This window comes from Puma concolor, chromosome A3 (assembly GCF_028749965.1).
Source record: "Puma concolor isolate L17-30 chromosome A3, mPumCon1.1.hap2, whole genome shotgun sequence".
NCBI classification, from domain to species: Eukaryota; Metazoa; Chordata; class Mammalia; order Carnivora; family Felidae; genus Puma; species Puma concolor.
This window is the reverse complement of record NC_141669.1, coordinates 105227780-105254173: the sequence shown is the minus strand read 5'-3', so window position 1 is coordinate 105254173 and position 26394 is coordinate 105227780. Positions and strand designations below refer to the sequence as shown.

The 26394-nt window shown below is 38.9% G+C and overlaps 1 protein-coding gene and 1 long non-coding RNA gene across 6 annotated transcripts in view; both read left to right on the top strand.

The window, feature by feature from the left end:
* The first annotated feature begins 339 nt into the window (after positions 1 to 339).
* Positions 340 to 14403, top strand: LOC147582635 (uncharacterized). The gene is made up of 3 exons (XR_015248763.1): positions 340 to 470; positions 13113 to 13173; positions 14049 to 14403. It is a non-coding gene; the product is annotated as an uncharacterized LOC147582635 (long non-coding RNA).
* Positions 14404 to 19796: 5393 nt separating this feature from the next.
* The window catches only part of SNAP25 (synaptosome associated protein 25), an 85467-nt gene continuing 78869 nt past the window's right edge, over positions 19797 to 26394 (top strand). Inside the window, exon 1 of one of the 5 annotated variants that reach the window (XM_025932033.2) lies at positions 19797 to 19956. The gene's annotated coding sequence lies outside the window, so the exon portion shown is untranslated. Of the gene's footprint in view, positions 20037 to 20116; positions 20139 to 26394 lie in introns of those variants that run through there. The other 4 variants (XM_086701684.1, XM_086701685.1, XM_025932032.2 and 1 more) reach the window with 4 other exon arrangements.

The following is a 26394-nucleotide window of genomic DNA, read 5'->3' as shown; positions in this document are numbered from 1 at the left end:
CAGACATGTCAGTCTTGGAAGATGCATTGTCCAGAATCTTGTGGCCAGAATGCATGGCCCCAGACGAAATAAAAGTGAGGTTGGATAATGTAATCTGTGAGACTATAAAGAAGGAACAGGATTGAATAATACTGAGCCAGTGTCAGCCATAAACATTTTTGGATATATTTCTTTCTCTGAATTCCAAGTAACTAAGGGAAATAATAATCTCACTTTGAATATTCCTATTGTGTCACTGCTTATCCTGTGTTCCCTAGTACCTCATACTACCACTATGTTTTATCATGAATTAACTCTTTATATGTCTATGTCTTACTAGTTGCTGGGACCTCCCTGAAAGAGGGACCTTGTGTAATTCCCCTCTATACCCTCAGCGCTCAGCACAGTGGATGGCACCTACTAAGGATTGGAGATCCTGAACAAATCAGAAAAGAGGATATATTCCCAACTGCTTTGTCTTGATGTTGGTGGTCAGTGCTCATTCCCAAACATCTATATTGAGGAGGCATGATCTATATGGTTTGATTTTTGTGTCTGTATGGGGGGGAGGGTAATGGTAAAATTATGTTTGTTTAATGCTTTAGAAAAGTTTTAAGAAACAGCATTTGTCATTTCACAGAAATGATGGGGAAGGTTTATTAAATGGAGGTGAAGGAGGTAAAACTATCAACTTTGAACCCCATTGGTGTTGCAGAAGGATGGTAGTGAGAGTAGGTAAAGAGATGATTGTGTGTTTGTGAAACTCAGATCTTTTTCAGCACAAGCGGACTGAGCCCATGGCCTTAACAGGAGAAGATATTAAGGCCACCACAATGACTGGCATTATAGTTCTGCTCTAGAACAATTGCTGACATTCCCTCCACCTATCCCATGGTCCAACACTGACACCCAGGATGGCCTAACCCCGAGTCCACTCCCAAAGAAATGATTCTGCAGGTTGATAGAATCTCAAGATGCCCATATCCCAGAATTAGAAACTATCCCTGTGGCAGTCTCAGGTTTTCAGCAAACACACCAGAGATACACACATGAGTTTCTTTTGTTTCAAGTTAAGGATGCATTTTCATGTTTTTTTAAAATTCAACAATAATAAACATTTGTTGAAAGCCCAACTTCTAGAAATGTACTACTCAATACAGCAGTCACTAGCCACATGTGGCTATTAACATTCAAATTTAAATTAATTAAAATTAAACAAAATTCAAAATGCAGTTCCTCAGTCACACTAACCACATATCAAGTGTTAAATAGCTACATGTGGCTAGTGGCTACCCCAACTGAACAATGCAGCTATAAAATATTTTCTGGCATCACAGAAAATTCTACTGGACAGAACTGTTCTAGAAACTGCTTCCATATAGTGTGTCCAGTTTTCTGGATCAAGTTATCTCAAGCCTATATGGTAGAAGATACAATAAACTCCTTTTAGGATATCAAAAGAGGACCTGTGTTTTGCTAAAATTTAGATATATACATGCAGTTTCTTAAAATAAATTTACATATTTGAAGGGTCAGTCTACCTTGGAAAGCTAAATTTCTCATCTCTAATATGAAGGAAGTTTTAACTGCCTGGAACTCAGCCATCGTTATAGATTAGAGGTTAAATAAAACAACAGATCTAATATCTCCTGACATGTCCCAGAAAGAGAGACAGAGAGAGAGAGAGAACAAGCAATGTGAGACCCTTTTCAGATAAGAGTAGAAGCAAGAATGAACTGAAAAGGAACCTTGCCTACCTTTTGGGTATTATCTCCAAACATGTATCATTCAAAAAATAAAATTCTATTTTAAAATATTCAAAGCAGTGAAACATTTGTACTCCTCATACATGTTAACCTCTAAGCTGTATAATAAGATATGGCATCATTTTTTTTCCCCAAGAGAAGTTAATTTACCCAAAAGAAAAGTGAATTGGCCAGGAACCTATTTTGTCATTGGTCCAGGAGAGGCAAGAATCCTACCTAATCATCAGAGAGGCCATCTGGGCTAGTTATTAGAGATGTTCATAAAAATTTCAGCTCTATTTCTCCAGGAATATGGGAGATCCACTTCACCACTCCCTAAAGTAAGAGAGGCCAGATAACTTGTTTGCGTGGTTAAATATGAGCAGGAGTGATGTATGTCTCTTCCAGTGTTAGCATTTAAGTTCCTGTGCTTGGCCGATTCCTCCTTTCTCCTCATGATGACAATCATGGAAGCCCACATGGGAGTTTCCATTCATGGAAATCCATTAGTGATTATGATGAAGAAAGGCCCTGCTAATTTGTATCAGACAAACAGCAAGTAAAAGAACCAACTTTTATTATATTAAGCCATTATGAATATGAAGGTGTTTGTTACTGCAGTACAATCTAGCCTGTCGTGACCAATATCATCCAAATTCAGGTCATATGGCTCAAAATGGAAACAATGAGTTCTGAGCCCTTTGTTTTTGTGAATAAAAATAAAAAAGCCATATATATGCAGATCAAGAGTTAGACAGAGGCAAGGGATCAAATTTGACAAAGTCAGTACTAGCCTGGATTTCCTATAGGCATTAAACATAGGAAGAAAAAATAGCTTGTTCATGTGAGCATAAATGGTATGTAGAGATTTATTTAAGCTCTGCTGTGAGGCGGGGCCTCTTTTTTTTGCATGGTTGAACTAAAAAATGCTATATAGGCTATGTATATCTATGATGCTTTTCCTACAAGAGGCTTAAAATTTTCATTCCCTTCTTTCTAGATATGCTGCTAAGATCTTTTTTTTTCCCCTTTAAGAAAAAATAAACCATTGAGATTAACATCCAGCTTGCTGAGTCATTTGTTTTCTACTTGATGTTAACTACAGGGATCTGAAGGCAGCAAGGAGAGAGAGAGAAAGAGACACAGAGACAGAGATGAAGACATGGAGAAAGAGAGAAATTTAGGGAGAGAAGGAGAAAGATTGATTCTAGAAAGAAAGAAGAAAAATCTGTTAAGTCAAATGGAAAAGCAAAAATAAAACTTGAAAGATTTGGCTATGACATCAGTTTTCTTACTCTGTAGTGGAAGCCCTTTATACAATATTTTAATGAAAACTGTAATGTGATTAAGGTTTGAATCGGATTTTCAGAGTGGAAAAGGGCAAGGTCATTAGAATGGGAAAAACCTAATATTAAAGCGCAGTGCCTCCACTATTAGCTGTCTGACTAACAAAAGTCAGCTAACTTTTCTGAGTCATGATTTTTTTGTCTATAAAAAGAGAATAAAAAAACTTAGCATATACGTTGGTCGGAAAGATAGAATGCTATAAAATACAGTAAAGGACACTGGAAAGTGTATGACACCAAGCAGAGATCACTGTTTCTTTCTCTCTTTGGACTCTCACATTATCTCTTCTTTATTCTACCAGAAAGTTTCCTTCTCTATAAGGCTTTTTGAATACCAGCTTTAGAAAGGGAAACTGTAGTTCTAATTCTGCCACTTACTGGAATACTGTGTTAAGTTTTTCACATTCCTGGGGCACCTGGGTAGCTCAGTCAGTTAAGCATTCAACTCTTGATTTTAGCTCAGGTAATGATCTCACAGTTCATGGGATGAAGCCCTGTGTGGGGTTCTGTGCTGGGTTCTCTCTCTCTTTCTCTCTGTCATAATAAATTAAAAAAATGTTTTAAAGTTTTTCACATTCCTTATTTAATATTCACATAATTCTCTGTAAGTTTTTCCCCCTTTTACAAAGGAAGAGTCTTATAGAGAGTTAGAAACTTGCCCAAGTTCACATAGATAGCCTTTTGGTAATCTAATGCCACAATAATGCAGTCTTGCAAAATTCCTCAAATTCAGGGGCTCATAAACAGCCGTTTGGTATGCTTGTCAACCTGTGGATCAACTGGGAAGTACTGCTCATCTGAATTGCCTCAGCAGGGTCCACTCATGCAACTGCAGTCATTTGGGGTTTGACAAGTCTCTCTAGTCTATGACCAAAGAACAATAAGTGAGCAGCAGGAAATGGAGTAATCTCTGACTTCTTCATTAAATGAAATGCTGACCATGAGCCAGCAAACTAACCTTCCTTGGACCCTAAGCCAGGGACCTCCTTTGGTCCAATGCCTTAAATCTGTACAGACCTGGAATAGGGAAATGATGAAGCCAATGATTCTGACAGAAAGGATGCCTCGATCTCCATTTAGTCCCTGAGAGAGACGACTGACAGCAGGACAGAGCCTAGTAAGGGCATATAAAAAGCTTCTAACCCCTAGAAGGGACTAGAAGGGAAGGATTTCAAGGGAAGGGCAATCAAGCTTGGGAATACACCACAGCTAGAGATGATTGGAGTTGATGCTTCAACACAGTGCCACACCAAAATGTGGTCCATGAACCAGCAGCATCAGCATCACTTGGGAGTTTGTTAGAAGTGTGGACTCTTGGGACTCCACCCTAGACCTCCTGAGTCAGAATCTCAGAAGCACTTTTTTAGGAAAAATCAAAATAGACTCATATCATTGAAATAGCATCTGTAGCCAGATTTTCACTAGTAGGTGAATTAACCCTTCAAGTCCCAGCACCTTGCTGAGCCTCTGACATCCCAGCCAAGCTTTTAATACCTTCAGTTGCTCAACTGGCCCCACTCTCTAGAATGAGCATCTATTATTTTTGCTTACTTAGCATCCATTCCCCTTCCTGTTGACCTCACTCAGAGACCATTCTCCTCCCCAACTCCCAGTCCATGTCTTTTGAATGGGATTTATCATGGGAATGGCCATGTGACCCAGGTACCGAATTAGAGCACAACACCCTTCCAGTCATAGTGACTGGTTCTGGAAGAAGCACATAACCCAGGACTAGCCAATGAAAAGAATAGTCAGGGATATTTGTTGGAACTATTAGAAAAGCAGCATGCTCTTTTCTGCTATTGAGCACAGCTAGTGGAGTCTATCTGAGAATGAAGTCAACACACAGATGTTAAGAGATTAATTTTTGATGACATTGTTTGAGCACCTGAATCTAGCTTTGCTTGAAGCCAGACCTAACGCTAGAGGTTTTAATTGTGTCAATACGTTGCCTTTTTTGCCTAAGTTATTGAAATTTGGATTTCTATAACTTGTGAGAAACATATTCCTGATATACAAAGCCACCCCATGTTCTAAGCTTGCTGACCCCACACAAGTCCTCACTCAGCTCTCAGCTTCCACTCTCTCTTCTGTTCCTCATCACTCGTGACATGGTCATTTTCCAAACTCCAAATTTCAAAATTGTTCGTAATTGTACTTGTTTCCATGGTCACAAGCCAAATGGAGTTTCATAAGATAATATTGGTCATGACCCCAGAGATTTGGGTGAACATTATTTTTCCCAAGTATAACATAGACCTGAAGTTTTGGGTTCTATCAAAACCTCATTATTCAAAATGTGGACCAGGAGCATCAGCATCATCTAGGAGCTTGTTAGAAATACAGAATTTCAGGCACCACCATGGATCTGCTGAATCATAATTTTCATCTTAACTAATCCCCAGTAATTCATGTACTCAAGTGGCAGAAGTCACTGTCTGGGAGTTAGAAGACTGGTCCTATCTTGCTCTGTCTCAGTATTTTTTTACCTGTGAAATGAACAGACCAGGCTATTTCAGAGATTTACTCCAACCTGGACTTTCTATGATACTCATGTTTTTCAGTCCTTGACTCAGACTGTGACAGCCTAGCATGCAAATTAATAGAAACGGCAGGGGGTGGGAGTCAGAAAAATAAAAGAATGCTTCTGTCAGTCAGAAAGCAATTGGTTGGACCCTTTGTGTAAAATGATATCAACCTCCAAGTAGAAACATATTCTATTTTAAAAATGAGAAAACAAGCCCAGAGAGGTAAACCGGTTTTCAAAAACCACATAGCACAGATACAGCAGAGCAGAAATGGGAAGATACAGTATTGCTGAGAAGGTACAAAAGAACAGGGGTTAGTGTTTGCACATGGTTGTTCTGGTGCTGGGCTGCCTAGGCACTTATTACAGGGTCCTTGGGAAGATACTTAACTGTTTCGTGTCTTGGTGTACTCATTTGTCCAATGGACATTATAATAGTACAAACTTCATGATATTGTAGGGAATTACATCTGTAAAGTGTTTAAACTATGCCAGCAATATATAACATTTGATATATGTTTGTTAAAGAAATAAAAATAAATCTTGATCCCAGTCTAGAATGATTTCCATAGTATACTGCAGCTCTCCCATGCCAGAAATATCCTCTCTTTCCCCACAAGATTTCTATAACCACCAGGCAATGTGTCTGAAACCCTACCTTAGTTCTTTTTAAAATTACTTTAGTATTTTTTAGCTTGGTGAACATAAATTAATTTAACACGAATTTAATATTAATTAGTTAATAAATGGTGATCCATTTTTAATAGAAACTACCAAGGCAGCAGGTTAGCTCTGCTAAGGTCTTAAAAGGAAAAAGGGATTTAATTAAAAGATTGAGTGAATAGAATGAAACAAAAAGAAAATAAACAAGGTAACTCCTATTCACCAATTTATCAACGGCTTACCCACAGCAATAGTTTGAAATACTGGATACATTTGGGAGGCTTTAAAAACATTATCAATGTCCAGGGCTACTTCTACCTAATTAAATTAGAATTTCTGGAAATGGTACACAAGCATGAGTGTTTTTAAAAAGCTCCCTCTAGTAGGCTGAATGATGTCTCCCAATGATACCAGGTTCTAATTTCTGGAACCTATAAACATTATTTCATTTAGAAAAAGTGTCTTGCAGATGTGATTAAGTTAGGGACCTTGAGATGAGATTATCCTAGGTTTTCTGGGGTAAGGCTTAAATGAAATCAGCCTTCATGTATCCTTATGAAAGGGAGAGATTTGGACATATGAGCACAGAAGAGAAGGCAATATGCACTTAAGAAAATTGTGTATTCTGTTGTTGGGTGGAATGTTGTATAGATGTCTGTTAGGTCTAGTGTGTTTTAGTGTTGTTCAAGTCTTTGAATGTTATTGATCTTCTATTAAGGTCTTCTATATACATTGAAAACAGAGTGTTGAAGTCTCCAACTATTATTGTTGGAAGTATCTATTTTTCCCTTCAGTATATTTGTGGTTTTGCTGTGGTGTATATATTATTATGTCTTCTTGAGCAATTGACACTTTTATTATTATAAAATGTCCTTCTTTGTCTCTAGTAATAATTTGTGTCTGAAGACCTATTTTATCTGTTATCAGTATGGTCAGTCTGGTTCTCTTATATTTGTTTGCATTATCTTTTTATGTCTTTTTTACTTTCAATCTATTTGTATCTTTGACTATAAACTGGGTCTCTTATAGCCAGCATATAGTTGGATATTTGAACAATTTAACCAATTTCTGTCTTTTGATTCAAGTGTTTTATCCATTTACATTTAATACAATTGATGAGGTAGGCTTTATGTCTGCCCTATTGTTATTTGTTTTCTACATGCCTTATGTCTTTTTCCTTTACTCCAACTGCCTTCTTTTGTGTTAGATATTTTCTAGTGTACCATTTTAATTTCATTGTCATTTTGTTTCTTTTACTATGTTTTCTAGTTATTTTCTTAGTGGTTGCCCAGTGCTTAGTACTTCATGTAAGGCAGTTGTGCTACAACAAATTTCTCAGGTGTTTTTGTTATCTAGGAATGTCTTAATTTCTTTTTTGAGTGATAGTTTTGCTAATACAAAATTCTTGCTTGGAAGTCTTTTTCTTTCAACACTTTGAATATATCATACCATTGTCTTCATGGTTTCTGATGAAAAATCAGCTGTTAATCTTATTCAGGATGGCTTATATGAGATGAATCACTTCTGTATCTGTTTTCAAGATTTTTTCTTTGTATCTCCTTGAGTTTTCCTACTTGAAGTTCAGTAAGTTTCTTAATTATTTAGATTAATGTAATTTTCCAAATTTGGGATGTTTTGGCCATAATTCCTTCAAATATTCTTCCTATCCCTTTCTCTTCTCACTTTCTTATACTCCCTTTATGCATATTTGGTACACTTGATGGTGTCCCACTTGTCTCCAAGGTTCTATTAATTTTTTAAATTCTTTTTACTTTCTGTTTCTCAGACTGAATAATTTTAATTGACCTATCTTTATTTATTTTTTAAAAAAATTTAAAGTTTATTTTTGAGAGAGAGAGACAGAGCTTGAGTGGGGGAGGAGCAGAGAGAGAGGGAGACACAGAACCTGAAGCAGGCTCAAGTCTCTGAGCTATCAGCACAGAGCCCAATGCAGGCTTGAACCCACAAACCATGAGATCATGACCTGAACCAAAGTCGGATGCTTAATCGACTGAGCCACCCAGGTACCTCAATTGACCTATCTTTAAATTTGCTAGTTCTTTCTTCGGCCAACTCAAATCTACTACTGTCCTTCTCTAATGAATTTTTCATTTCAGTTACTATACTTTTAAGCTCTGGAATTTCTATTTGGTTCTTTTTAAAAATAATATCTATCTCTTTATTGATATTCTCTATTTGGTTGAGTTATTTTTCTAATAGTTTCCTTTAGTTCTGTAGACATGAGTTAGTTCTTTTAGTTCTTGACATACTGATAATCACCAACTTAATTTTTTGCCCAGTTAGTCCAGTGTCTAAGTGTCCTCATGGGAAGTCTCTATTGATCATTTTCCTCCTGCTTATGGGCCATATTTCTTTACATGCTTCAATACTTAGTTAAAAACTGTACATTTAAAATAGTATAATGTGACAACTCTGGAAATCAGATTCTGTCACCACCACTACTCCTAGCATTTATTACAGCCACTGTTTGTTAGTTTAGTGATTTTCCTAAACCACTCCAGTAAAATCTGTATTCTTTATTGTGTGTGGTCCAAAGTCTCTGTTCAGCTAACTTAGTGGTCAGCTAATGAATGGACAGATTTCCTTAAATGCCTTGAACCAATAGGTCTCACAGTCTTTGCAGAGAACCTCTGTGTGTTAGGGTAGTGTTTCAACACTCTAGCAGGCAGTTTACAACACTACCTTAGTCTTTACTTCCTGCTTTTGCAGAATCTCAAGATCATGCAGAGCATAAGTCCTTCTCAGATCTTTTCAGGGCATGTGCACAGCCCTATACATCTGTATGAATATCTAGATTCCCAGGAATATATTGGAGTTTTTCAAAGCCCCTATGTGCATCTCACTTCTCAGCATTTCCTTTTAAGTTTCTTTGTCAGCATCTTGTTTGCCCCAACTATTATTACTGCCTCAGGCAGCTGTTATGTTAAACATTTGCTACTGACTGTTTTTGACAAATGCCCTGGGGAAAACACTGTTCACACTGAGTTCTGAGTCATTTCAAAGACAAGCACTGAGAGTGGTAGTTTCCAGGAAACTTTCAAACAAGTAAAGTAATGACAATTCTCTTTGGATGGGGCTTCTGGGGAGCTCCAAATCAATTATGTCCCCCACCTTCATTGTCTTCTAGGCTGCTAGGCTTTCAGGGCTACCACAGAACTGAGGAGAGGGGGGTGGGAATAGAGAAAGTTAAATGGTAAAAAATTTGCTGTTCTTACTTAGATCTAGGCTTTTTGTCTTTTTTTTTTTTTTTTAATACATGCTCTTCAAATTGTTGCATAGCTTTAGTTAATTTCCAGAGTTCTACAAAGTCTGTTTGGTTTTGACAATTTTTGCCAGTGAGTTTATTGCTTTTATGGAGTAACATATTTTGGAGGTCCTTACTCCACCATTCAAAACTGGCTCTCCCATAAACACAATTATATTATTGAGATGTTGACTCTCAACCAGACTTCTGCCCAGATATTACCTTTCACATCTCACTTTTCAATTTTAATCCAGACTCTCTCTTTAGCTAAAGGGTTAAAAACACATTTCAATATTCATTTTTATTCTCCACTATAAAAGTGGATAGCATTTTAACAGACTGAGAAAATAAGATTTTAGAATTGCCAAGGTATTATAAGATAGTCATTTAGGGAGAACACTCCAGCCCACACAAACCAAGTGTGCCTCTTTAAAAGCATTTTGAAATAATTTCATAATTTTGTTATCTCTATTTTTTTTTTTACTTTTTTTTATTTGAGAGAGCGAGAGAGCATGTGTGTGAGTGGGAAAGAGGAGCAGAGGGAGAGATAGAATCTGAGGCAGGTTCCACATTCAGCATGTGGAACCCAATAGAGGGCTCACTACTCTGGGATCGTGACCTGAGCTGAAATCAAGAGTTGAACGCTCAATCAACTGAGACACTCAGGCACCTCTATCTCTATTCTTTTTAAGAGTTAATATATTCACATTAAAAAATGAGAAATTAAAAAAATATAAAATCATGAGTCTTTGTCTTTATTCTTTCCCAAAGGAACTATCTTTAAATATTTCAATTTTAAGTTCTTCTTGTTGTTTATAACTTTAATTTTAAATTACATACTTCTATTCTTGATGCATGAAATTTGAATAGTATGTATTAACTCTCCTTTTTAAAGATTAGAACATCATCTAATTGACTCTTTCTCTCTTTTTAAAATTTTTTTAAAAAATGTTGATTTATTTTTGAGAGAGAGAGAGAGACAGAGCATGAGTGGGGGAGGGGCAGAGAGAGAGGGAGACACAGAATCCAAAGCAGGCTCCATGCTCTGAGCTGTCAGCACAGCCTGATGTAGGACTCAAATCCACGAGCCCTGAGATCATGACATCAGCTGAAGTCAGATGCTTAACCAACTGAGCCACCCAGGTGCCCTGGCTCTTTCTCTCTTATTCAAACACCCAAACTTTGTTACTTTCATTGAATTTTTGTTTTCTGTTGATTGATTTTATATACAACTTTGTATATAATCATGTAATATGATTAAACCTTATTTCTTTCTTCTATCAACTTTAGAGTAATTCTCTTAAACCTTTACCACAGAAAATTAGTAAATTGGGGCTTGTATATTAAATGACACCTCTCCACCTTATCCCCTCCTCAGCTCCCTCCTTTAACTACCACATTCTGACAGTTCTATCACCACTTTTATAGTTTAGGACTCATAACATTTAGATTCTGTTAGGAAAACATAGTGAAGTTTCTTGTGCTTGATCTACCACTTGATTATAAACTTTAAAAATCAATAAATAGCATTTATAGCATTATGATCATATAAATACTATTCACTGCAGAACCAAGCAGTGACTCTTTAAATATTCCTATGACACCAAATCTTCACACAAAGAAAATAATCAAACAAAAAGGACAAACAGAAGCTCTTTCCTTAAGCTCCATCAAAAATTGCTCAAAACTGGGGGCTCCTGAGTGGCTCAGTTAGTTAAGCATACGACTTCGGATCAGGTCATGGTCTCACAGTTCGTGGGTTTGAGCCCCATGTCAGGCTCTGTGCTGACAGCCCAGAGCCTGGAGCCCACTTCAAATTCTGTGGTTCCCTCTCTCTTTGCCTCTCCCCTGCTCTCACTCCATCTGTCTCTCAAAAATGAATAAACATTTTTTAAAAAATTGCTCAAAATTGTGTCATATTTGGACCAAAAATGTATGGTAAGCTTTCATTTTTCCTGACATTTATAGGACACTTTTATTTTTATTATTGTTCAGAGACCTATGTCATTGTCAGACTAATACACCTTTTAAATTACACTATTTGTTAAGTTATCTAATTTTTACTGTTTTATTTCTGTACTTGCTTCCTAGTTTTGATCCTAGGAGAAGTAAATCCTTCATTAGTTCTAACATTTACTAAATCCCTAGCCTTCTGCATTTTGTGTGTTTTTTTGTGTATTGTTGTTTTTCTGGGGTACAATCCTCAGAAAATATTTTTATTTGCAGACTGAGTGCACAGGAAGTAAGCATCCTGAATCTGTGTATTTCTGGAAATGTCTTTATTTTGACCTTAATTCCTTATCAACATTTTAGCTTAATAGAGATTTATAGACTGCAACTTATTTTTCTTCTAACACTTCAAGATTTATTCCATTGCCCTCCTATCATCCAGATTTGCTGATGAGAAGTCTGGTGTTGATGTAATTCGTGTTTCTTTGTAAGCAACCATCTTTATTTCCTCTATAGAAGCTCTTAAAACCTTCTTCAAGTAAAGTGGGATATTATGCAAAAGAAGCAGCATACTCATTGTGTGGGATTAACAATGCTAACCTATTCATATTAATAACTGAATCATCATTTAACAAAAAGTCATGGCATTGAGAGGATGGGGAAAGGGTAAAGGGGTAATATAAGAGAGCTTGATTATCATTGATCGTAACAATAAACCCAATGATAGTCTATTTTATGAGTCAAGAATTAGCAATATCTGCACATTATTTAGAAACAAAAAAATACTTTACCCAAAGGAAACACTAATGTCATTAAAAACTGTTACCTTTATATAGAGATAGATAGATAGATAGAGATATAGACATATATATTATACATAATATATATAAACAAATATATAATGTCAAGAGGAGAAAAGTGCTATGAAGAAAAATAATTCAGGGTAAGAGAATAAAGAATGATAGTGAATTGGAGATTAGCATGATTAGCTAATTTGGATTGTCAGAGAAGACTCCTTTGGAAAAGTAGCATTTGAGGAGGTGAGACATGAGAAGATCTGGGGAAGAATGTTTCAGGTAAAGGTAATAGCAAATACAAAGGTCCTGAGGTGGAAGTTCATTTGATTGTACAACGAACAACAAGAAGGCCAGTGTGATTATAATGGAAATAAGTATAAGGAGAGTGTTGGGAAATGAGTTTCAAGAGGTGGCCAGAAGCCTGATCTTGTAGGTTAGGAGAAGGACTTCTAAAAGTCATAGGAGCCATTAAACGTTTTTTGAGAAAGATTTTTTTTTTTTTTGCAAGTGCCATTGTGATAGCTATATGAAAAAATAGGAGACAAACTAGGAGGCTACTGTAAGAGCCTAAGTGAAAGATGATGGTGGCTTCAACTGTAGAGGTTGAGAAGTGGGTGAATTTAGAAAAAGTATTGAAAATAGAGCAACATTTGCTCACACATGAGATGTTCACGGGAAAGAGATTAGTGAAATAAGACAAGATTTTATCCTAAAGAAATAGGTGAATGTAGATGCCATTTACTAATATGGGGAAGAGAGCCATATTGGAGTTAAAAATCTCAAATTCTACTTGGTACATGCTAGGTTTTATATCCATATTTGCTTTATATTTATGTTCAGGTATTGAGTAGGAAGTCGGATGGACAAGCTGAAGTTTAAAAGATAAATCAGGGCTGAATACGTAAATATGAGGACATTAACACATAAATGCCACTCAAGGTTCTAGAACTGGATAAAATCACCAAGAAGTGAGTGCATAGATAGGAGAAAAGGTACATGACTGAGCCTATAGAGCTGGGAAGATGAAGAAAAGCCAGAAAAGGAGAACGAAACTAAGATCCTTCTGAGTGCTAATTTAGTAAGCAGGACACCTACTGAGATTGTTAATTAAGAATGTAAGAGATGAAGAAGAGTGGAGGAAATCAACTGATGCATATATATGTTCAGTTTGACATCCCTTGATCTTACAGATGAGAGTATTCAGTAAGAAGCTAGGAATATGACTCAAGCTCATGAGAGAAGATGGGACTGATAACATAAAATTAGCAGTCCTACATACATAAAGAATGCTTAAACTCAGGGGCATGAATCAGATTCTTTTAAGATAACATGTGAAGGAAGGAATAGGACATTGGTTCCTATTTTCCTACCATGAAGACTACAGGAGTCTGAAAAACTCAGTCAGAATTCTCATGTATTAATTTAGAATTAAAATAGAATGGCTCAGTCAGTTAAGCAGTTAAGTGTTGGACTCTTGATTTTGGCTCAGGTCTTGATCTCACGAACCATGAGATCAAGCTCTGCCTCAGGCTCTTGCTGACAGTGTAGAGGCTGCTTAGGATTCTCTCTCTCCCTCCCTGACTACCCCTCCCCCACTTGTGCATGCTCTCTCTAAATAAATAAAATTTAAAAAAAATTTAGAATTGAGATAATAATTGCTTGTACATACATCGCAGAGAATTGTGAGAATAAAATGAGACCGTGTGTGATAGTGCTTTATAATTTGTACAGGCCTTTGCAAATGTGAGCTGCTAAATTTTCTTCTCTTTGGCTTAGAGTGCAAAAGTTTTCATGGTGGAGAGTCAGGACACATTACATGGACAAATGGAGCTCCCAGAGGGCTTGTGTGGAGCTCAGGAAAATGTACAGCTTAATCTGCTGGGCGCCACAATTCTGCTGCTTCAACTCATTTGCTATGGAAAATGAGGAGTCAACAAACAAGGGAGAGAAACAGAGATGGGGGCACTTCATAGAGCACTTTAAGAAATGGAATGAGCAGTACAGAGCGTCAAGTGAAGGCAGAAGTTAAGAAAGATGGGAAGTCCATTGGAAATGACCAGGAGATCATTGACATTACCTGCTGAGATATTAAACTGAATAAATGCTCTAGTGTTAAGTAGCAGAATTGTGCTGTCTTTCATGGCCAAAACCAATCGAATAGTTCCAGATATCCTTTGTACATTCCCATACATATCCTGAATTATTCACTTTAACCCATCTCACCCTGATTTTCACTGCCTGAGTTCCTGGCTCCTGGAATAAATTCTTATTTATTTGTTTATTTATTTATTTATTAAATAAATTCTTATTTAAAATCTCCTATCATTCCCTCAAAACCAGTGGCCAACCTTGCTGTTCTGTTCTGACTTCCTTGACTGATTCTTTCAAGTACATTTTGACTGCATCATCTTGACCCAATTCTTATTTATGCTCCTTATTTGGTATTGATCTCTAAATTCCTTCCTTGATTATACTTGGCACTCTTCTCCTTTAACTCTGTTGTTTCTGTTTACTCCAAGTAATCATCTTGCCAGCCTAGATCTGTTTCTTGGAATTCATCCCAACCAAACCTTGTGGTCAGTGTCCATAGACTCATCCCATTAGCAATGGAACCCTAAAGCTGTTAATGAAAAAAGTCATACACAAGCCACAATATGTTGAGGCAGAGAGGTTAGCTGTAAAGGGAGGATCTGATAGTTAATTTTATGGGTCAACTTGACTGGGACACAAGGTGCCCAGATATTTGGTCAAACATTATTCTGGGTGTTTCTGTCAGGGTATCTTTGGATAAGATAAACATTTAAATCAGTAGACTGACTAAAGCAGATTACCCTCCCTAATGTGGTCAGCCTCATCCAATCAGCTAAAGGCCTAAATAGAATAAAAAGTCTGAATCTCTGCTCAGCAACAGAAAGTTCCTTCTACCTAATTGCCTTTAAACTGGGATACTGGCTTTTTTTCTGTCTTCATATTCAGACTGAAACAACATCTCTATCCGAGGCTCAAGTTTGCTGGCCTTTGGACTGGTACTACACCATTGGCTCTCTTCAGTCTCCAACTTCTGACTTACACTGCAGATCTTGAGGCTTATCAGCCTCCATAATCATGGAAGCCAATTCCTTATAAGTCTTTTTGCATATATATCTCTCTCTATATATATATCTATATATATATCTATACACACACACACACACACACACATATGCACACACATATGTATACATACATATACATACACAGAGAGGGGCAGGGAAAAGAGAATACATGTGTGTGTATTTGTGTGTGTATACATTCTATTGGTTCTGTTTCTCTTTCCCCGGAGAACCCTAATACATAGGGAAGGAGTCTGATGGGGCTGGAAGAGTCTGTACTAAAGCATAATGATTATAAACTTGAACCATGGGGTTCAAATTCCAGCTGTACCATTTATTAGCTGTGCCTTTAGTCAGGTTATTTAGTCTTCAGTTCCTTCCTCTGTTTTACCTAAACTCCAATATGTGGCAAGCATATGGAAGGTTTTAGATGTTGAATAAATGAATGAATTCAAACAGATGAAGAAACCAGGGCCCAGATGAGTTAAATGATACATATCTAGTCATTAGCTAATGAAAAAAAATCAACCCTCCATATTAAAGCAGCAGTTATGAGTCATTACTTAGAGAAAGTTAAAAGTCTCATCAAATTGATAGATTTATTTTATTTAACCAATACTTCATAGTGTCAGATACGATGATTCTAAGTACTTCACAATTGCCTTGTGAGTTGATTATAATTATTGTCCCCATTTTACCTATGAGAAAACAGAGAGATGACAGAATAATAAGATTCTTAAAAGATTTACTGAAGGAATACTGTGATCTCTTTCAAATAGCCTTTTTAAGTTTCACTAATTTTGACTATTATGTTCTCCTTCCTTGTATCCCTGGTTGACACAAGGTTCTTTCACCCTCCTTGACGACAGGCACATCTTGGCATTGGAGAGAGTTCTAGGGTGCATTCATGTACAAAAGAGAGCCTACAATGTAGATGTTTTAAGGAATAGGAGCATGGAAGCACCTACCCTCCTCTGGCTGATGAGGACTCTCCTCCTTTCCTACAATGCTGTTCTTTGTAAAAACCAAAGTATTATTTAAAACTCTGGGTGTGCAATCTTATTTCTTCTCTACATGGCAAGCCAGAAACAGAAACCAATACTCCTGGTTCCTTTTCTACTTCTCACAAACTATGGCCCTACCTCAATGGCTTCAGGTAATAAGGAAAACCTGGGGAGTTTAGAGCTACAGCCCTTAAGCTTTCACCAGGTACTATTTATTCACTTTCTGTGACTGTCGTGGGGGCTGGGGTAAGGGCTGGAAGAACATGTAATGAAAATGCGGTAAACACACCACATGGAAAGTAAACCAAGGAATCAAAACAGTTGATCTGTCAAATTGTATATTCTTGTGCCCAAGCCTTGTGCCCTCATGGTGTTTTGAAATATAGTCACAGGATGCCAGGCCTATCCCAAAGGTGGCCCTTGGAGAGGGGGGGTTCTGAACTGAGCAAGTAACTAAACTATTTGCAAATCGACTTTGGAAAGATCATATGATATAAAGTTTTATTAAAACTTTTATTATTATACTTTTTGAAGTAGTAATTTTTTAATCAATCATACATCTTGTACCTTACCTGGGAAATACAAGCTAAATACCTTGGATCTGGACCTATTACAAACTAGAATACTTTGGGGCATGGTGTACCAGAAAAAGCTTTCAGAGACTGAATTAGCATAGTGTAAATATCCATCCAGCAGAGCAGGTAATTTTCTCATTACTCATCAAATGAGATCCTAACCATTAGTTACTCTACATGTTGGTTCTTTGTGTTGGTTCACAGGCAGCTGAATCATTTCAAAGCAAATTTTCCATCACCTTTCTTCTGCGGTTTAGACCTTTATAGACCCTGAATAACTTAAATCTGTTTGTTCCCTACTGGTAAGGATGACTGTTGATATATTTTTTTTAATCAAGCAATGAGAAAACCCTGGGGGTAGGGGTGGGGTGGGAATCTTATTATCATATTAAAAATATATTTAGGGCTATCTGATCATCCTTAGTAGACTTATATTTATCCAGTGTTTATGTCTCAAATCAGACTCTGCTACCTTTCCCAGAGCAAGATGAAGAACCTCCTAACCTGTATAGTTTTCAGCCTAAGCACAGGAGAGTGGAAAATGTTGCCACCATCACAAGATAATCCTTTGGGCCTGTGGTATTTTCTGTGAAGCTTTGAATCAGTCTCACTCTTTCCTCTTATGTGTAATATTTAAAGATGTCAGTGTGGGGCATCAGCAGTTGAAAATTCAGAATACCAAACCGGTCCTCCCTGGTGACTACCACATCACTTTTGCCTGCAGGATGAGCCTTAGTCAGTGACGTACTTCCTTTATTTATTTGTCCTTTTAAATCTGGAATATCCCCCAAGTCCTCCATTCCTTCACAAAACTTTCTGCATGAATGACTTCCAGTCTGAGGGCCTTACACATATTTTGTTTCTCCTCACTGCAGGCTTTTCCCCAGGAAGATTCTATGTGCTAAATAAGTGCCACATTTTGGAAACAAATCCTGACTCTAAAGGATTTTGTAGTGACATTGCATTTGTCACCACTTCCCTGAGCCCATTCCAGCTTGCTTTATAAAGAAAGTGAGAACTGTAACTAGGAATTTTATTGCCAATTAAGTATCTGAGGACCGTGCAGATTTTCTTCTTCTTTATTGTATAAGAATCTTAAATGTTTAATGAATATTTCAGCAACATGCCTTGTTTTAGGAATCCAGCTTTAATAAAAATCCAAACAGTATTAATTATTATTGAAAACATTAATATTTCAAAATACCCTTTGGGTCAGGGAATCTTTAAGAAACAATGACTTCTACTTATTTCAATTAAAGGCATCCTTTATTTAATTCTTACAGCTCTGCTGGCTCTAAACGCCCCCTTATAACTCTGTTTTCCTTCTTTCTTTTCCTAGGATTCTCTCTACAATAGCTTGCAATTAAAAACTTGAGCTTGGTTCTCAGGCCAGAGAGCCGGGTGTGCTGGGGGTGGAGGGGTGGAGGGGTGGAGGGGTGGGGGGGTGTTTGTGTCTGTATGTGTGGTGGCAGGGGTGGGGGCAGTGCGTTGTTTTTCCGGACTCGAGACCAGGATTTTCCATCGCCTGAAAGAGGCCATCAAGTTTCAACATTGCGAGGCACGACTTCTAATCGCATCCTTCCCGGAAAAGTACAAACAGTTCCTCAGCCGAGGTCCCCCACCTCCCACGCGCTCCCCAGCTCTCCCTCCCTGCGGAGAGCCCCGCGACAGCCGCCCCAACACCTGTGAATCATCCGAGAGGCTGCCACCGCGGAACCATTTGCATACCCCACCACCCGCCCTCCCTCAGTGCCTAATACACAACAAAGGAGGACAGTTAGGATTATTGCTTTATGATTATTATTGTTAATCTCTCATATGACCAGCACAAGTAGCTTTTCTCTCCCACGCCGTTTTGAGCGGCCCCCAACCTAGCCTGGATTTGCTCACTGAATGAACCACCAGAATCTTGTAGTGTCCCAGAGATCCTTGAATCCGCAGTCCTCCACACTCCCCTTGGAGGTCAGGGCGGTCCTATAAGGCGCGTATGCGACTCTGTGAACTATTCCTAAGAAACCCCAACGTAAAACCCCAGGCTCCGGTTGCAAATTCAACCGAAAACCAGCGTCATCGATTTTGCCCTTTTTAAACAACTCTCAACTCCAAGGCTTGAACTCCAGCAAACCCACGCTGGTTGGGTTAACTACTTTTCCCTCCCCCGTCTCCCAATTCATTTTATATCTCCCAGAGATAATTGCTCTGACGTACTTTAAAATAACGTGTACGAGTCTGTCTCCCCAACTGACCACATTAATGCAAACTCCAAGCACTCGATGCTTTGATAAAATGAAGAATTCACTCATAAAAATAGCAGCCCACGTAGCCTGGCCATATATGGAGCTGGCAAGGGTTGACAGGGATGCCCCTTCCGAGCCGCTTCTTTAGAAAAAACAAATTGCAACTGAAATCTTCTCGACTCCCTCTCCTGCCCCCTTCTACTCCTCTGCCTTCCCCTCCCCTTCCATGACTCAATCAAAGACAACTCAGCAGGGAGAAAAATTATATATATCACATGTTTATCGCATATATAACACACATATAATATATGCACAAACAGATACGTATGTACAGACACACGCACACACGCAGAGTATCAGAAAACCAGTCGCGAGATAAATGTATTTGCCCGAGCCCGGGTGTTAAAATGGAGTCATAAGAATCGTCCCGTTCAGGTGTTTATAAAAGACTACAATACAAAGGTTTGCAGTAAAGCGCCCCGGGAGCTGAGTCAAGCAGTCCGCACATCTCGGCTCCTCCCCTCCCACCACCAGCTTCCATCCTCCCTCCGCCCTCCCCTCAACACACTTCCTCCCCGCCCCTCCTGAAGAGGGCTATTAAAAGCTGCTGACGTCAAAAGGGACGGCCATCTTTGATGAGGGCAGAGCTCACGTTGCATTGAAGACGAAACCTCGGGGAGGTCAGGCGCTGTCTCTCCTTCCCTCCCAGCCCGGCGGCTCCTCCACACTTGCGACCTGCAGGGGCCGGGCGAACACCACCCTCTGAAGAAGCCAAGGTAAGGAGCCTCCACCTCAGGTCGTGGTTCTGGTTTTGGATGGCTGCATACCCAGAGGGGACCACAGCCGCGGAGACCAAGTGAGCTTGAGCAAATACAAGTATTTGTGCACCTAGGGTGCGGTATTCCGTGTGTGCGCGTCGGGATAGCTCCTGTCTGGGGCTTTATAAAGTATTTTCGAGGTGAGCTGCTTAGGGAAGGGAGGAATGGGGACACTGCAGATGGAGCGATGGGGAGGAAGCGCAAGGATACGTACCGAATAATAACTTACTCTTTCGAAACAGTAGTGGGACTCTCTCTCTTCCATCTTGCGATGCAGTTTTCAGAGGTCTTTAGGCTGCTGGGTTTTTTTTTTTTTTTTTTTTTTTTTTTCTGTAGACCCAAACAAACAAACCCTGCCGTTCTGACCCTGTTAGTTTGACTATTGTCGTTAAGGCGCTATTATCCAGGGAAGAATTAAGGAGAGGGCAGGTTGTGGGAGCTGGGGAGGCGAAAGGAGAAGGGGGAGTTCCCGCCCCGGGCTAGCTGAGCTGCAGCAGCGGCAGCAGCCTCCATGCCCCGCGGACTTGATTTATGCCGCCTGCTCCACGTCAGCTGCAGGCTGGCGGGAGGCGGGCGGGTCGTGCTGTGTGGGAGGGCTCTGCGGAGGGCTGGCGGGGGTGGGCTCGCCTCGGGGACTGCGGCGGCCCGCAGTCAGCACCCTGGACAGCAATACCGAGGGACCACACAGGCGCCCGCGACCTTTCAGCACCGCGGACAGCGGTCGGCAGCAACGCCGCATCTACCTGCCGCAGAGATGCCTGGCCAGAGCTGGGTATTCAGGGCTGGAGGCCAAATTGCCTCTGTGAGACCCCGGTCTCACAGAGACTCCCTCATAGAGAACGCATAGTAGGTTAAAATTTTTTAAAAAGGGGAAAAAAAATCCTTCCCACAGGACTCCTTTGCAGGTAGTTACCTGCTCCCATCCTCAGCTCCTGCATAGCTTCAAAAAAATAAGTCTACTTGTGGAAAATTTCATGTTACCTTCTACCCCTTTTTTAGGTAGCAAATAAACAAATTTTTAAAAAAATCTGCATTCATCCTCCAGTCGGATATCAAGGGTTTTGTTTGTTTTTGTTTTTAACACAGAGTATATTTGTCTACAGACCGCGGGTGCACATGAATGAGGTATATATGAAGATGCCAACATGATCTGTTTACAAAAGTGATATATTTCCATATATATTTCTATTTGATAAAAAAATATATGGGGGTAGAATCAACTTTAAGCAGAATCAACTTTAAAAATGAAACCCACTACCTCTTCCTTCTCCCCCATCCTTGTAATTAGGCATGAACATAAGCACACACTCACACAAATACATCTCTGAGAAATATTATTGGTCCTGTAGGGTGTAGATTTAATCTCCTTGGCCATGGTTTCAGAGTGAGTGGAAGTGTTTCCTATGGACATTGGTTATCTCAGGCTGATAGTTTTTGATTTTGACATCATTAAGACTGGTTTTCCTCAGGAAAATGCAACTTTGTCCTTCAGGGTAATGCAGGTGTTAGATTGAAACCGGACTCTGACCTAAAGATCTACTGCAATTTCTATTATGGCACTGCGGGATTTTGCTGAGGCAGTGATAAGTACTTTAACCATTTTCTACTCTGAGGCTTGGGGCCTCTGAGTGAACACAAATTACCACAGGGATGTTTCCTGCTGTATGATATAAATAAAATAGGCATAAAATGACCAGGAGCAAAACTGTGCTATTTGAATAGTTGTTAAGTAAGAGTAACAGCGTCATATGTAAGAATATATGCAACGCATTAAAGAAACGCTGTCATGATCCTTTGAAAAGCCTCACAATAAGATCTTGGATTGTTTTTGTTCGTCATAACTCTGATTATTTCTATACTAGAGCTGCTAAAATGCCCTGTCCATATAGATAAGATATTTTCATTCCCAGCTATTTATTTCCTAGTGTTTTTCAATTTTATAAATAACCATGTGTTTCCACATAAATATATGTTGATCTATTACTATATATGGATGTAAAATTAATTTTCAGGGGTATGTAACTGCGTGGAGGAATTTTTTAACTCTGCAATCCGCAAACGAAATAAACAACTGTGTTTTAGTGATGGGAGGAGGGGAGAAAAAAAGGGTAGGAGGCTTTTAAAATGCTTTGACTTCATGCTGCATGTCCAGACAGCTCTGCGTAGTTGCGTCAAATGAAAAAGCCTAACGCTGCCAGAATTACGTGTTTGGACATTAGTAATTACTGCTGGGTTTGTTTGCTAGTGGAAGACTGGGGGGATGGGGGGTGGAGGTAGAAGACCGCAGTGAAGCTGGCAAAGGGCACATATTTGGGAAGAAGTGGCGATGTGCACAATAATGGAGCTAATTCTAGAACAGCTTACTGAGAAATTAAAGAAAAACACAATTTAAGCATGAATTTAACATTTATATTATTGATAAGCTTCAGGGGGGAAATGAAGAGATTTTCTATTTTAAGTTTAAAATTTTAAACATCCAGGGTAATACGGCAAGAAGAGGCAGGAACAGATGGACACAAGGATGTGCCAGGAAACATTCATGCAGACCCTCTGATGCTACCTGCTTGTTTGTTCATTGGCATTTTCTGCATTATCACCTTGGCATTCAGAATACGAAACCATTTATAATCTCCTTAACCTCTCCATGGTAAAATCTCCCAAGAATTTACAATTTTTTTCTACTCTGTTAAACATGTACGACCACACATACACAAACACAATAAATTGCCCCTTAATTAGCTTGTCTAAAGACATTCCTAAACTCTAAACGCTAACCCCAGAGTGATGGTTATCAACCAGAAAACTGATATTTCTGCCAGTGGCACCTCTTTTCATAGCAGCCAGCCTTCAGCAGAACATGTAGGTTTTGATGATTAGTAGAAATGAGAAGTAACTTGAGAAAGAGGTTGAAAAAGGAGACATGAAGGATAAAAATAGATAAATCTGCTTTTTATGTGATGCACTATGAATAAACTATTTTTCTCCCATCATGGAACTGCTTTTCAATTCTATAAAGGTAAGAAAATTGGTGTTGTCAGCCTCAGCGTAGATCCATTTCTGCAGTGTCACCCCTTGTCAGCAAGGACCAACCTAATAGGAAGATATTGACCAATCAGTGAGTACCAGATACATAAATGAACCCCATGGAGGATATAAAGTCTCATGTTTATATGGTCTTTGACCTCAATAAGTTTAGCATGTAGTAATCTTAGTAAAAACAATAAATAATAAAATCAATAAATAATACCAGAATGAAAATATAATACAACAGTGGAAGAAAAATCATGAGGGAGTATATAATTATTTGCCAAGTGAATGTGACCAGAAATAAGGAAGGTAAATTCTGAGGAGGACATTGTTGCAGTGGACTCGAATGATCTGAGCAAGGCGGCAGGACTCCAGTTGGCTTTTGGAGGTTGGAGGAGAGATCTTCTCAGTAAAAGTACAGCGTAGGCAGAACTACAGGTAAGGTAAGCCCAAGTTATGGACAGCAAATGCCATCTATTTGAGTAGTGGGGAGCTTACATTGAGGAATACACTGGAACAGAGACTTGATGCCTTCTATGGAAGGCCTTGAATATACCATGCTGGTAAGTTGGTTTTTTATCGTCTAAAGTTGATTTCAGAGCAGAAGCCGATATAATAAAGTAATCAGGTCCTTTCTAACATCTGAGAATTGCTATTCACAGATTGGATTATATATTTCTTCCAGAAATAGAGGGGAGTAAATTGGTATAAAGGATGATTAATTAAAAGAAAAAAGAAGTAAGTCCTCATTGAGGCATCTTTTAAGATCCCTTTCAGGATACACATGGACTTATGAGTCCTGCCCAGAAGTTAATTGTAAGTTTCAAAATTTTCATTATTGACTAGAACAAATTATACAAGATGAGCACCTACCAGAGAGATTGAAAAGCAGGTCAGGAATCCAGGAATTAGAGGTACCAAGAAAGTACACTTGAATAATAAACCTGCAGAACACCCTCTCACACCTTCTGAGTATTCTGCATTGTCAAATACATTGGCTAGCTATATGAAAATAGGTGCCAGTTTTTATGTGCATGTTTCAGGCAGCATGACGCACAGAACCAGCCCCAAGTGGCTAAAACTGAACAACAACAAAAGAGCTGTAGTAAAAATGTGGAAAACTGAGGTGAGGTAGACAGAATATAATATTTCTTTCCCTACTATCCTTGCTGATTTTGGCCGAGTACCCTCACTCCAGGGCTGGCTCAAGGTCTGAACTATACCTATTTCGTTTTTAATCTTGTGGTTACTACTTGCACAGCAGAGCTTCAGAATTCCAAATGCTGACAGAACTGCTGAATTGAAATTGTCAATGGCTTCATGTGGAGGAGTAAGTGGTGGTTGCAGACATAGATCTTGTCGCTATTTCAGTTCTCGCTCTGAAGTGTCAAGGGACTATCCTCATCTGTTCTTCACCAAAACACTGACAGGAGAGACAGCCTTAGGATAATATGTTGATTTCCAAGCTGATTCCCTGGGGGAAATTTGGAAATAGTGACATTTCAGAGGTCAAACTGGTAGTTCTTAAACTGAATGCAGAGGGCCTTCTAAGTATCCAGTAAGAGGGAGGGAGGAGACACCATGTAGCATTGAGGAAACAGGACATGGTGAGTGGAGAAAGACTTTTGAAAAAAATTAGTTGTAAAGGGGGAAAGGGATTTCAGAGAAATTTCCAGAGAGTTCTAGCTGCAGCTTCAGAATTACGATCATTGCTATAACAATAATTGCTACACATTTCTGCATAATTTTCTTCACAAGGATTTCAGTGCACTTCACCCAATGTAAAAGTATAACCAGTTTCTGATTTCTAAATGAATAATGCAAGCCACAGTTATAATATGAGTTCATATATGATATTAGATAACATTTAGTAAGCCATAGATCTGATTAAGAAGAACAGAGATACCCAAAGCAGTGATTCATCAGAATGGGCCTATTGGGGAGAAGAGTGAGCCACTAATTCTAAAAGCTTTTACCTGTACTAGTTCACTGAATCTTCATAACACCCCCGTAACCAGGGTACCATTATTATTTCTATTTTACAGATGAGGGAACTGAGGCAAAGAAAGGGTCAAAAACTTGCCTAAGATCACAGAGCAGAGCCAGGATTTAAAAGCAATCCCTCCAAGTCCAGAGACTAAGCTATTAACTGTCTATTATACGACCTCTTGCATCATCCACATTTTTCATATTGGTCAAATCAGGCACAGAGAATGTATATGGTTTCTTTTCCAATATCTTTTCCCCCTCAGTTGGGCTGCAGGGCATGATGTCAAGGATGCTTGCTGATCAGGAGCCAGGAGACCTGGTTCTAGCCCTGAAGTCTGCTTGTAATTTCCTGTTTTGGAATCACACTGTCTTTAAAAAAGTCACTCAACCACCATTGAAAGTCAGTTTGTTCATCTGTAGAATGACAGAACTGGAATAATATTTTCCAATATCCCAACCATTCAGAAGTTAATGAAATCAGTGCTGAAAACTCTGGGTAATAGATCTGGGTCCAGTGACCTGTTGGCCTCAGCTGGCACTGCCTTAATATTGCTTCAGTACCTGATTGGACTCCCTCCCCCATTATAAGATTAATTTACATCCACAGCCTTGCTCCTCCTCAACCTCCCTCTCTCTCTCTCTCTCCCCCAATAATTTCTTTGACACCATTTTTCTGAAGCCTTTCCGGTCAGATTTCAGTAATCCTGGCCTTTTCTCCAAAGCCCTGATCTGAGCCATTGCTGTTGTGGGGATCTTCTTCCATCTCAATCAGATTTATTGCTGTCTGTCAGACTATTTCCTACAACCTGCTTAAACTTTTCATAATTCTTTTTCCAATCTAATTAGCTGGGTCCCCCCCCCCCCCACTTTCTAGACCCCCTTTTGATGCTCTCCTGTGTCTGACTTAAAACAATTAGCTACTGTTGTTTCATTTCTCCTCTCTCTTCCTCTGCCACTTAGAAAAAGAGAAATGGACACTTTAATGGGATCTGTGAGCTCTTAAGTACTTAAAAAGTAACAATTCCATATGACCTGAATCACATGATGTTAGAAGCTAGCTGAAAAACTAATCAAATTTGAAGGATGGGCTAGGGGTGGGGAGGTAGAGTAACATTTCCCAAAAGCTTTGAGGTCAAGGGACAGGAGAAGGGGAAGCTTGAAAGCCTCGGCGATTTAAAGTTCAGAGGCTAGCAGCTGGCAGTACAACGTTTATTAATTAAACTCATAATCACATGTGAGTTAAAGTCCTGTGTTCCAGAAAAGCCATGTTCTCCTTGCTGCAACAATCCCATTCCTACTGCAATATTTCAGCACCTTTTTACTGAAGTAAAGCATGATATTACAAGAGGAGATCCTGACTGTTTTTCTTACCGCTGCTGA